Below are 12,791 nucleotides of genomic sequence, written 5' to 3'. Positions count from 1 at the left end.
CAATGAGCTCAAGCTTTGCGTAGAGAATCCATTTTAGATAATAAACTGCGACAGTTCTGCACTATTGAGATATCACTGGAATTTACTTCATTAGCCATCGAGATCGACTAAAGGACTAAGGGGCCATTTTTTCAACAATTGGCAAGCGAGGGTCTTGATCAGAGGTAACAGATTGCTTACCAGCTCTTTTACTGTTTCAGATACTGGCAGTAAATCCAACACTAGTTTACACAAATCAGATAACGACACAATAGCCGCTACGGAGCGACAAGTTTCCGTCTCTTGAGAGCCAGCTGTTTTCTTAACCTTTTCAGTGAAAGGTTTAGCTGGCTGAAAACCAGGCGGAGTAGCTTTGTTCGTGAACTGAACCCTGTCCGTGGACTGAACTTCAGATGGTCCCTCACCAGGGTCATCACTAAGGTCGATGTTTGTTCTTTTTTTAGGTAGCTGGGGAGAAAATGCACCACGTTTTCGTTTAGCACCTAACTTGGGAAACAGAGTTGATGAGATCTCTATGCTTTCATCTTCATCTGCATCGTTTAAACCTTCAAACATGTTTTGTGAGAGCACATTTTCTGAAGTTGAACGAACCATCTCAGCTCAGCATATGACTTTCGTGCTTGACTAGTTACTGATTTCTTAACTTGTCGACCAACATTTGAAAAGGGCGAATAAGCCAACTGTCAAACAGAACAAGTGAGAGTTATTTTTTACTGGAGCAGGATAGGAAAATGAACTCTCACTTGTTCTGTTTGACAGTTGGCTTATCCGCCCTTTTCAAATGTTAGTCGACACTTGCTTAAATTTTTCCTGATAAACTGAGCATTCTCGAAGTGAAGAATGAAAGTTATTGCAGTGAATACACGTCGTAGTATCATTACTCACACAATTATCATCCACGTGATTCACACCACATTTGCTGCAACGTACATTTTCATTGCAATATTTGTTTGTATGTCCGAAATGTTTGCATTTAGAACAAAACATCGGTCGAGGGTAAAACAATCGTACCGGAATCAACACTTTCTCAACTTCAACAAAGTTTGGGAGAACCTCTCCCTCGAATGTAATTCTAATCTGAGCTGTTTTTGTAAGTTTCGTCTCACAACCGATTTTCGATACTGAGAACAATCGTTTGCACTCGAGAATAGGAACATCTTTTGAAACCATGTGTTTGAATCTACTTACCCCCTGTGATAACAATACTTTACAATCAAGGCCGTATTCAGATATTACCCCATCGATTTCGGCCTTTCGGGCTGGGATAAGTACGTTATATTCAAGACGATACAATTGGAAGCTAACAATGGCATAAATATCCTTTCTTTCCAGAAGAGTGACCGTTAATTTGTTGGACTCCACTTTTTTAATTTCCATTACAGATGGAAACCTGCGGGTGAGATCTCTCGAAATTTGCACCGCGTTTAATGGTTTCTTGATGGGACGAAAATACACTACGAATGGTCCTCTGGCTGACTCGGGGTATATCCTGATACGAGATGAACGATTGCCTTCCTTGTCGCCGGCAGACTCGGCGTCTGCGGCGAACCCGTGGTCTCTGTCGTGAACCGAAGCGACTGGCTTGCATTCATCCACTCATGCTATTGCTGCTGCTAAGCAGTAATCGGAAGGGTCCGCGCCGCTGGTGGGTATCAGCCACCTTTTACTACGACGCTTTCAGACCCTTCGGTATTGCTACCGATTAACCTTTCTACTGCTTCTGCTCCAGTGGATATCCTTTCTGCTGCTTCCGCTCCAGTGGATGTCCTTCCTGCTGCTGCTGTTGCCTCTCCAAAGTTCGTCACAAGAATCCTTTTGAGTTTCCCCAGGCTGTCTATCGTCCATGCTCACATCACAGATTTCATTGTCCGGTAAATCGGGTAATCCTTTCAAGGGGTCATCCTTAGATTCTCCAGACATACGTCTGTCCAAGAAAGTCAAACTGGCTAAAACCTAGGACAGGACAGGACATGTTGTATCGCAAAAGAGCCAATTTGCTGTCAAAAAAGAGCCAGCTTCCTGATTGGCTGATTTCATGCGTGCAACTGTAGAAACAAAAATTCACAAGGGATGCGCAAAAGTGTTGCTGGAAACCACAGCAAACACTGAAATCATGAAATTTTTAACGTTACTAGGATTTTAACAGTTTTTTTTTATCGTGGCGTGTTAGCATAAAACAAACTAAACTCAAGTGAAAGTGTAATTCGGCCAAATTGAATCTGTTTTTGTGTAATTAGTGATCAACTATAGGACAAGCGGCTTCTTTTATAAACTGCAGCTGTATTCTTGGAAACACTTTTCGTTGCCGTAGTAAATTTGGAAAGGGAATCGGGAATCGCCAAAACAATAAACAAGAATAATAAAACTATGCTCTAGGACTGGACCCAACAAACATTTTTGTTGATTAGTAGCTTATTCAACCGTTATAGAGCTAATCACCAGGTTACAAGCGCTTAATAAGCTGTTATACGACAGAAATGTTTGTTGGGGAACAAAAAAGAACGTTCAAACGAACGGCTCTTGAAAAAGAACCACTGTTCCTCAAACGCACCCGAAGGCGACACGAAGTTTGGTTCGGGAATCGTAATTTACCGAACTGTCAACCTGCCGAACAGCGAACTGTGAGCCATGAGCCGTTCATTTGAATCGGTTCGCAGCAGCAAATGAACGGTTCGGAACCGCTCACACAATAGAGCCTTTTTGTTTCTCAGTGAGAGAATACTGACGCTTATCAACTTGGCAAGGACGGTTCATGGCAGCAGAGATGCCATATAAAAAAATGTCTGCAACTGCTCGAAAACCGGAAAAATCGAGCAGTTTTCCGGCTACTCGAATTTTCTGGTTTGAAAATAATCTACGAAAATCTGCACACTTTTTTAGGAAGTCTGTGAAAGTTTAAAGAGCTTCGAACAAAAATCTGCAACAAAACAATAAAAGTCATAAAAACTGCAAATATCTGCAAATTTATAATGATCTGCAAGACCGTTCCAAAAATCTACAATTTGCAGACAAATCTGCAAATCTGGTATCCCTGCATGGCAGGACGGTAGTAACAATTCTGACGATTTTGGGGAATAAATAGAAGGTTTTTGGGGAATAAAATAAGAATATTAGAAGATTCTGCATTAAAACTTGAGATTTCACAAACGTTTTCGACAGTTTTTCAGTTGGCATCGCTTGAACCACTTATCGCTGGTTTGCAGTTTTGATAGAAGGAATTGCTAAAAGAAAACAAAATGTAGTGTTCATAGAACGAATAGCAACCCAAGTAACCACGAAGCTTTATATCAATTCAATTGTAATGCTTTATAGTGCGCTACAAAATATATCATTTAATGTATTATTTTCTTGCATGTACAATAAATGCCGCAATAAAGGGGAAAAGGGCCGCACTATTGTCAAATTAAAGCTGCATCACAATAGCAATTGCTAAAGTACCATTACGGCATGTATTAAACATCGCTTCGCCTGCATTACCGACATATCGATATTTTAGCTTGTTTGCGAAAAAATATAAAAACATCAATGCGGCCGGCTTGTTAAAAGACCAAAATGAATATATTTTCATTCATTCATTTTCAAGTTCGCAGATCCTAGCAGTTTCTCAAAACTATGCGTTACTCCATTATTTACGACGCATGGAGTTTTTTTCTCACTTCTAATGTTACCTTTAATGAGACTCGAACCTGCGTGCGTGTATGCGTGTATTCCTGCTTGGTTCATTTGCTGGCGCCTTTTATATCTCAACCACAGCTGTTATAGACCATTTTATAGATTTTATATGACAAGCGACAAGGTAACCTGCTGATATTGATATTGCGCTTTCCCGTGCTGGTACTTTGACAATCCACAGATGACCCCACGGGAAAGCAATATCAATATCAGCAATGTTGTTAGTTCGTAAAATGGTCTATTTTTCATAGTTACGCTACTGTTTATTTATTAGGTATTTAGCTTATCCTTATGGTTTTGGCACAATGTCACCCCTTTTTTTACGAGTAGGGAAATCTGCTATCAGAAGCAGAGAAGACAACTCAAGGAGTGGGGTTTGGTATCCCGACCCACCTACTGGGGCGTGAGGATCCAGACCCACTAAAACCCTACTCGAGTCTCCAGCCTCAATCCCCCCTGGCACCACATTATCGGTATTACTTCAGGGAGAGGCTATTGCGCTTAACGCACACTCTTAGATAACTACTGGACTATGGTAGTTAGGCTGTTTATTCGCCGTTGATCGACTTTCCAGCGGTTTTGTAGCTTAAGTACGATCTGGGTAGCAGCCGCATTGACCGCTCCCCAGACGTACGAGCTAGAACACATCCTTTGGACTAAGTTATCCGGAGAAGTGTCCTGTCCGCTCACTGCCATCATGTTGCTTTTCACGCCCGCGAAACAAGGTCATATGAAGAAAGCATGTTCTGCAGTTTCCTCAACGTCCACGCATTCGGGACACGCGGGGGACTCCGCATGCCCAAACTTGTGCAGATAATGTCTAAAACAACCATGCCCTGACAGAATTTGTGTCAGGTGGAAGTTGATTTCGCCGTGGCGCCTGTTGACCCACCCGGATAGTTCCGGGATAAGTCGATGTGTCCTCCGGCCTTTTATGGAATTAGACCAGGCCCACTGCCATGTGGTCATCGAGGCCGATCTTGAGGTACTCCGTATGCCACTAGTTCCACGTTGGTTGAAGCACTCTACGTCCTCGCTGATGATGATACAAATAGGCATCATACCCGCTAAGACGCAGATTGCGTCATGTGAAACTGTGCGATACGCATTCGTCATTCTTAAGCACATGAGACGATAGGCGCTTTCCAGCTTGGCTTTTGATACCTAACGCCGATGACTACACCGACCCGCCATACTTGAGTATGGACTGGACCACGTAATGTGCCAAACTTCATGTAATTTTAATATTATCAATGTTTATTGTAACTAAACCATCTTTCTGGCAGTTGTTAACTATACATCGCTAAATTGTGTGTATAACAAGCTAAAGAACAAAAACCTATGCTTTTTTGGCACAATCCCACCCCGGTAGACGGTACCTAAGGATTTTTTTCAAATTGGGACCTGAAGCTAATATAGTTAGTGAGTTCAGTAAGGTTATACAGAACGTGAAAATTTTGTCGATGCTTGGTCACACACAGTCTTGGTTCAGTTCAAACAGTTGTGGAACAATTCGTGGCTACGAACTATATCGCAATTGATTTATTAAAGACTAGGATGAAAAGGGATCGTACAGGTTTAGCACCATAGCTGGTAATTTAATATTATAGCATTTCGTTTAGTATTCGATGACAATAGTTTGGTGGTAACTAAACAGGTTGTGAAACGTGATAGTACATAGTTAACTTTCTCACACTTACTTCTGGTTTTTCTTGCATTGGTCGGATCAAAGTAAATAATTTTTGCAACTAGCTATCGGAATGTGCCCGTATGAATAAGTGCAGATTTCCAACCACGCCATTATTAATAGCCACCGCGTGCTACCTGAGCAAAATCGATCCCCGCCAATGTCGCTGTCTTTCGGAACTCGGCAAGAACTGGATCAGTTGGTGATTATGCTGTTGAACTTGGCGCGGTGTCGCCACCGCTCACGTGCACAGTGCACTTGAGTTGAGTTGCTTCAGAGGCTTATTATCGTTGCTCGTCGTTTGCATTAGATGTTTTGAATGCATATATTCTGCTGCTAACATATTCGATCACCCGCCAGGTAGTGGCCGCGTAGGTTCCGTGGAAAGAGAAAAGTCTCCCATACAGATGAGCTCACTTTCACTGATCGGAATATCAAGTTTTTGCTATAATTATCGCCTTGATTGTTGCTAATAGTGATAAGATCGTTGATCTTTGTAAAGTGCATGAAAACAGGGATTCAATTTTGTGGTATGTAAACTAGAATTAATGTATGCGTTACAAATAGCTGCGAAGAAAGTTTTCTCCTTATGTCGCTGTCATGAACTTACCGCGGTACTGTTTGCCTTAGTTGTAGTGGAAATCGCTAATAGTCGTGCAACTTTTCCCAGACATATTTAATTTGTGTAAATCAAGTCCCATACATGTTAATTGCATTTGTATTTTTTACATTTTTAAAAAAGAATCAGCTTTTTTATCGCCATTATCCCTGCAATCACTGGTGTGTCCAAGCTGGGACACGTGCTTCACCTTTTCTGTAAACTGTTTATGCCCAATTTCAACATCTATTTCAAGAGCAATTTTAGTCCAACTACAAGTTTAATTTTAAGTCCGATTTCAAATCCAATTTTAAGTCTTTCAAGTCCAATTTAAAACCAATTCAGTTTTATTTTTTAAAGAAAATTCGGAAAGCAGTGATCTATCACAAAATCATGCCATGAAATATTTTTTTCTTGTTTGTCAATATTTAAACTTTTAATAATATAATTTTCATGATAACATTTTGTTGTTGTTTAAATTATAGTTGAAAAGCTTGGTGAATCCTGAACCAAACAACTCGAATAGTTTTTCATGAAAATGTTAATATTCACAGATCGATTACCGCGGAATCCGTCTCCTGCCGTTCGTCAGTTAGTTCGTCGCCTGCTGCTCTCCAAAAAAGCAAAACACGAAAAATGAGACAGAGGCAGAAAAACGGTAAACAGCACGAAGGTTGGTAAATGGTTGGACAATGCATAAAACAGACCCCATAGTGGTCCTTAGCCTCTTGTCCAGCAACTCCTACCCCTACCTCCTCGTGGTACATGCCGGAATACGAGCAACCTTAGCAAAGGTCGGGTAACCAACCTCGGTGGAAACTAAGGTCGTATACCAACAGGGAAGGAGGCACAGTGTGTCTCGATATTGTAAGATGGCAGCCCCATCACGAGACTCGGTAGCGTAGGCCTTGGTATGGCTACCTACCTAAGCCCTAAAAGCTAAAAACAGTCAAGAAAATCTTACTCGGAACATTCGGCATGGACAAAGGCGACGAAATAAGGAATGGAAACTTGGTACCTGAAACTGCAGATCGCTAAATTTCGTTGGTGGCGACAGGGTACTGCTCGATCAGTTAGAACTCCGAAAGTTTGGCGTTCGTGGCGCTACAGTAGATCTGTCGCAAAGGCGAGAAGGTGTGAAGGATCCGTGGCGGCAAAGCCCAATTTTTCCAGAGCGGTGGAGCGTCCAACGAGCTGGGAACGGGCTTGGTAGTGTTGGGAAAATTCAGGATCGCGTAATGGACTGGAAAGCGATCAGCGAGAGCATGCGCGAGTTGAGGATAAAAGGCCGTTTCTTCAACTACACCATCATAAACGTGCATTGTCCACACGAAGGTAGAAACGACGACGAGAAGGAAGCATTCTACGCGCAGCTGGAGGCAACGTACGACAGCTGCTCACTACGGGACATCAAGATTGTCATCGGGGATATGAACGCCCATGTCGGCAGGGAAGCAATGTATAAACCGGTGATCGGGACCCATAGCCTGCGCACCGACACGAACGATAACGGCAAGCGATGCGTCAACTTTGCAGCTTCCCGAGGCTTGGTGGTCAGTAGCACTTTCTTTCCCCACAAAGGTATCCACAAAGCCACCTGGAGATTACCTGACCAACGAACTTCGGACCAAATCGACCATATTCTGATCGAGGACCGGTTTTTTTGGAACATCACCAACGTACGTTCCCTACGGGGTGCGGATATCGACTCAGGCCATTACCTAGTAACAGAACACGTGCGCTCAAAACTATCGACGGTTTATACATCGCGACAAAGCCGGACTCCTCGGTTGAATATTCGGTAGCTAAAATACCTGCCAGTTGCCGAAAACTACGCGCACGTACTGGAGCTCTGCCTTCCTCTGTGGAGCTAGATGCTTCGAACCTCGAAAACGGATGGAGTATGATACGCTCGGCCGTCAACGAGGTGGCAACCGCGGTGCTAGGAGTGAAAACCTCGAGTGCACGAAATGTTTGGTTTGACGAGGAATCCCGACAAACGATAGAGAGAAAAAAGAGCTTGGAAAAATTATCTAAGTATATCCACGAGAGAAAATTTGGCCAAGTATCGACGAGTGCGGAATGATTTGACCACGATCCTGAGGAGGAAAAGCGCCAGAAGGAGGACAGAGATCGTGAGGAGCTAGAACAACTATTCCGGGCTAATAACACCCGCAAGTTTTACGAGAAGGTGAACCAAACTCATAAGGGCTACACTCCTAAAACTGAGATATGTAAAGACGAGGGCTGGGATCTAATCACAAACCAGCGCGAGGTAGTCGACAGGTGGAAGCAATATTTCGATGAGCACCTCAACGGCAATATAGCAGCAGGAGACGCAATGGAAGTTAATCTCGGAGTGCCTGCAAACGACAACAGCAGACCGGTACCTAGCAACGGCACTTCATTGGATAATTTCTAGCATTTGGGAGGAGGAGAAACAACCGGAGGAGTGGATAGAAGGTGTAGTTTGTGCCATCTACAAAAACGACGACCGACTAAATTGCTGTGATTTCAGCGCAGCATACGATACAGTTGAACGAGAACAGCTATGGCAGGTAATGCACGAGTACGGTTTTCCGGACAAACTGCCGCGGCTCATCAAAACTACTCTGGAGCGCGTGATGTGCTACGTGCGCGTTTCGAGGACACTCTCGAGTCCTTTCGAATCGCGCAGAGGGTTGTAGCAAGGGGATGGACTGCTCTGTATTTTATTCAATATCGGTATTGATGATGTAATCCGAAGAGCGGGCACAGAAACGAGAGGAACGATCTTCAGCAAGAGTAACCAAAACCTAGCCTTCGCAGACGACCTCGACATCATTACTAGAGACCTCGGGACAGCGGAGGCTATTTACGCCAGACTAAAAACGGAGGCTAGGAGGATTTCGTTACAAATCAACGCGTCGAAACCAAATATATGGTAGGTAGAGGCTCCAGAGAAAGCAACGTTTGCCTCGCCCGGACAGTGTCTATTGATGGTGATGAACTGGAAGTGGTTGATGAGTTCGTATATTTGGGATCTCTGGTCACCGCCGACAATAATACGAGTAAGGAGATCCAACGGCGCACTCAAGCTGGAAATTGAGCCTACTTTTCCTTCCGCTTCGATTTGGGAGCATGCGCCGCCGCACAAATCTGACGATGTACAAAACGCTAATCAGACGGGTAATCCTTTACGGACTTGAGACAGTAACTTTGCTTACGGAGGACATACGTGCACTAGCCGTATTTGAACGAAAGGTGTTGCGGACTATTTTTGGCGGAGTAGAAACGGAAAGCGGAGAGTGGCGGAGGTGTATGAATCATGAACTACAGGCATTGCTTGGAGAGATTCCCATCGTACACCTGGCGAAAGTTGGGAGACTACGGTGTGCCGGCCACGTCGCAAGGATGCCGGACGTCTGTGCCGTGAGATCCGTTCTCTTCAAGTACGCCACCGGCACCAGGAATAGAGGGGCCCAAAGATGGCTCGATCAGGTTGAAGCCGACTTGCGTGTGTTGAGACGCCCAATGAATTGGCGACGAGTAGCCCAGGACCGAGTACAATGGAGAGGAATTCTTGATACGGCAAGAGCCACCCCGGCTCTCGGCTGCCAAAGTAAGTAAGTAAGCACGAGGGATAACGTGACAAAAGTTGAACAAGCGAGCTGGGAAAAGAGAAATAATGAGCTAGAGAAAAGAATTGAAACTGGGCTAAAAAAGACAACTAACGAAAAACGTTACATAATGGGAGCGAAAACGTACCATAAAAAGAGAAAAAAGTTAAAAGAAGAATAAAAAAGGGAAAACGAGGAGACTGTACAAAAAAAGATGAAGAACGGAAGAGAAAAAAATGAAAAAGGAGTGAAAGGAGTGAAAGGAAGGAAAAATCTTAAAGAAAACTAGTAGGAAAATGAGGTTAAACTCGATGAAAAACGAGGGAAAATGAAATAAAAAAAAAGAAAAACACGGAATAGAAAAGGAGGTAAAGAAAATACGGGAGCAGAAGAATAGGGAAACGAGTACACGAGTACAGAAAACCAGAGCGTGACAGAGAAGGGGAGAAAGCAGTACATAACAAGAGGAAGAACAGAATAGTTGAACGAAGAAAAACGAACGACGAACGAACACAAAACGAGGTAAAAAAGTGTTTAAAAGCAGTCGAAAAGAGGTAGAAAATGACAACGAATGAGACAGGAAAAGAGCTGAAAGAAGAAGAATTATTGAGAGAGAAACCCTATAGACGAAACGAGTAAAAGGGGAAAAGATCAAACGAAATATAAATGGAAAATATGAGAAAAAACGGGAAAATGGGACAGATACAGAAAAAAATGAAAAACAGGAAAAACGGAAGAGAACGGACGCGCGATAAAAAGGTAAAACCAAAGAAGAAAGAAAAAACATAAGTAAAAAAAAGAAAAGACGGAAAAAAAGGAAAACAGCACAGATAAAGACGAAAAACGAGAAGAAGATAAAAAGTTTGAAAGAATGGTATTTCTCTCTGCCATTGGAAAAATTAGTTAGAAAAATACGAAAACAGGGAAAAAGTAAAGAGAAAAGACAAAAAGGGGAAAAGGTCAAATAAAAATATATAAAAGGAATATAAAAGGAAAATATGGGAAAAAACGGGAAAATGGAACAGATATAGAAGAAAAGCAAAACAGAAAAAACGGGTGAAAAGCATAAGTAAAACAGCACTAAAACTATATATTATATTATATTAATTGGCCTAACGTCTTATGACAAGGCCTGCGCAGTATAATTTCTCCATCTGTTTCGGTCCATGGCAACTGATCTCCAGTTCCGCGGGCACCCAGTGCTCGCCAGATCTCGCTCCACCTGGTCTTGCCACCTCGCTCGCTGTGCCCCTCTTCGTCTTGTTCCTACCGGATTTGATGCGAAAACCATTTTTGCAGGATAGTTGTCCGGCATTCTAGCAACATGTCCTGCCCAACGTATCCGTCCTGCTTTAACCACTTTCTGAATACTTGGTTCGCCGTAGAGACGCGCGAGCTCGTGGTTCATTCTTCGCCTCCATACACCGTTCTCTTGCACTCCGCCAAAGATGGTTCTTAGCACCCGCCGTTCGAAAACTCCGAGTGCTCGTAGGTCCTCTTCTAGCAATGTCCACGTTTCGTGCCCGTAGAGGACAACCGGTCTAATTAGCGTTTTATACAGTGTGCACTTTGTACGGGGGCTCAGATTGTTCGACCGCAAGTGTTTGTGGAGTCCGTAGTAGGCCCGACTTCGGCTGATAATACGTCTTTTAATCTCACGGCTGGTATTGTTGTCCTCTGTTGCCAGCGAGCCAAGGTATACGAACTCGTCGACTACCTCGAACTCATCCCCGTCGATTACCACGGTGCTGCCCGAGCGAGCCCTGTCGCGCTCGGTCCCGCCCGCCAGCATATACTTCGTTTTAGACGTATTTATCTGCAATCCAATCTTCTCTGCTTCGCGTTTCAGTTTGGTGTACTGATCTTCCACCGCCTCAAATGTTCTGCCGACAGCATCCACGTCGTCAACAAAGCAGATAAATTGACTGGATTTATTGAAAATCGTGCCCCGCATTTCGATCGCCGCTCGCCTTATAACACCTTCAAGCGCAATGTTGAATAGCAGGCAGGAAAGACCATCTCCTTGTCGAAGTCCCCTGCGAGATTCGAATGGGTCCGACAATCCACCCGAGATTCTCACACAGCACTGGATCCCATCCATCGTAGCCATGATAAGTCTAGTAAGCTTACCCGGAAAGCCGTTTTCGTCCAAAATTTTCCATAGCTCTTGTCGGTTTACGCTATCATATGCGGCTTTGAAATCGATGAACAGGTGGTGCGTGGGGACTCGGAATTCGCGGCACTTCTGGAGGAACTGCCGCAGGGTGAAGATTTGGTCTGTTGTAGACCGACCCTCCATGAAGCCGGCCTGGTAACTTCCCACAAATCTATTGGCTATTGGCGATAGTCGATGAAAGAGGACTTGGGACAGCACTTTGTAGGCGGCATTCAGGATAGTGATGGCTCGGTAGTTTTCACAATCCAGCTTATCACCTTTCTTGTAGATAGGGCAGATAACCCCGTCTTTCCACTCCTCCAGTAGTCGTTCCGTATCCCAAATCTTGACAATCAATTGATGCAGACAGCCGGCCAACTTGTCCGGGCCCATTTTAATAAGTTCCGCTCCAATGCCATCCTTTCCCGCTGTTTTGTTGTTCTTCAGCCGCTGGATGGCTTCTTTAACTTCCCTTATCGATGGGGGTGGCACATCTTCGTCGCTTGCTGCACCAATGTGGTCACTTCCTCCGCTATCATGGTCTTCCGCCTGCACGCCATTCAGGTGTTCATCGTAGTGCTGCTTCCACCTTTCGATCACCGCACGGTCATCAGTCAAGATACCTCCATCTTTATCTCTGCACATTTCGGCCCGCGGCACGAAGCCTTTGCGAGATCCGTTGAGTTTCTGATAGAACTTCCGTGTGTCGTGAAAGCGGTACAGCTGTTCGAGTTCTTCGCACTCCTTCTCCTCTTGGTGGCGCTTCTTTTCCTTGAAGAGTCGGGTTTGCTGCCTCCGCTTCTGTTTGTATCGCTCCACATTCTGACGGGTGGCTCTACGCAGCATTTGTACCCGCGCTGCGTTCTTCTCATCCAATATCTGCTGGCATTCCTCGTCAAACCATTCGTTACGTCGATTCGGTGCCACACTGCCTAGGACGTTCTCCGCTACGCTGTTAATGGCTGTTTTCACGGCATTCCAACAGTCTTCAAGAGGGGCTTCATCCAGCTCTCCCTCTTCCGGCAGTGCGGTTTCGAGAGATAACGCGTAGTTTTCGGCGACCTCTGGTTGCTTCAGTCG

The sequence above is a fragment of the Sabethes cyaneus genome, chromosome 1, assembly GCF_943734655.1.
Source record: "Sabethes cyaneus chromosome 1, idSabCyanKW18_F2, whole genome shotgun sequence".
Lineage (NCBI taxonomy): Eukaryota > Metazoa > Arthropoda > Insecta > Diptera > Culicidae > Sabethes > Sabethes cyaneus.
The sequence above is the reverse complement of the archived record's forward strand: the minus strand, read 5'-3'. Positions refer to the sequence as shown.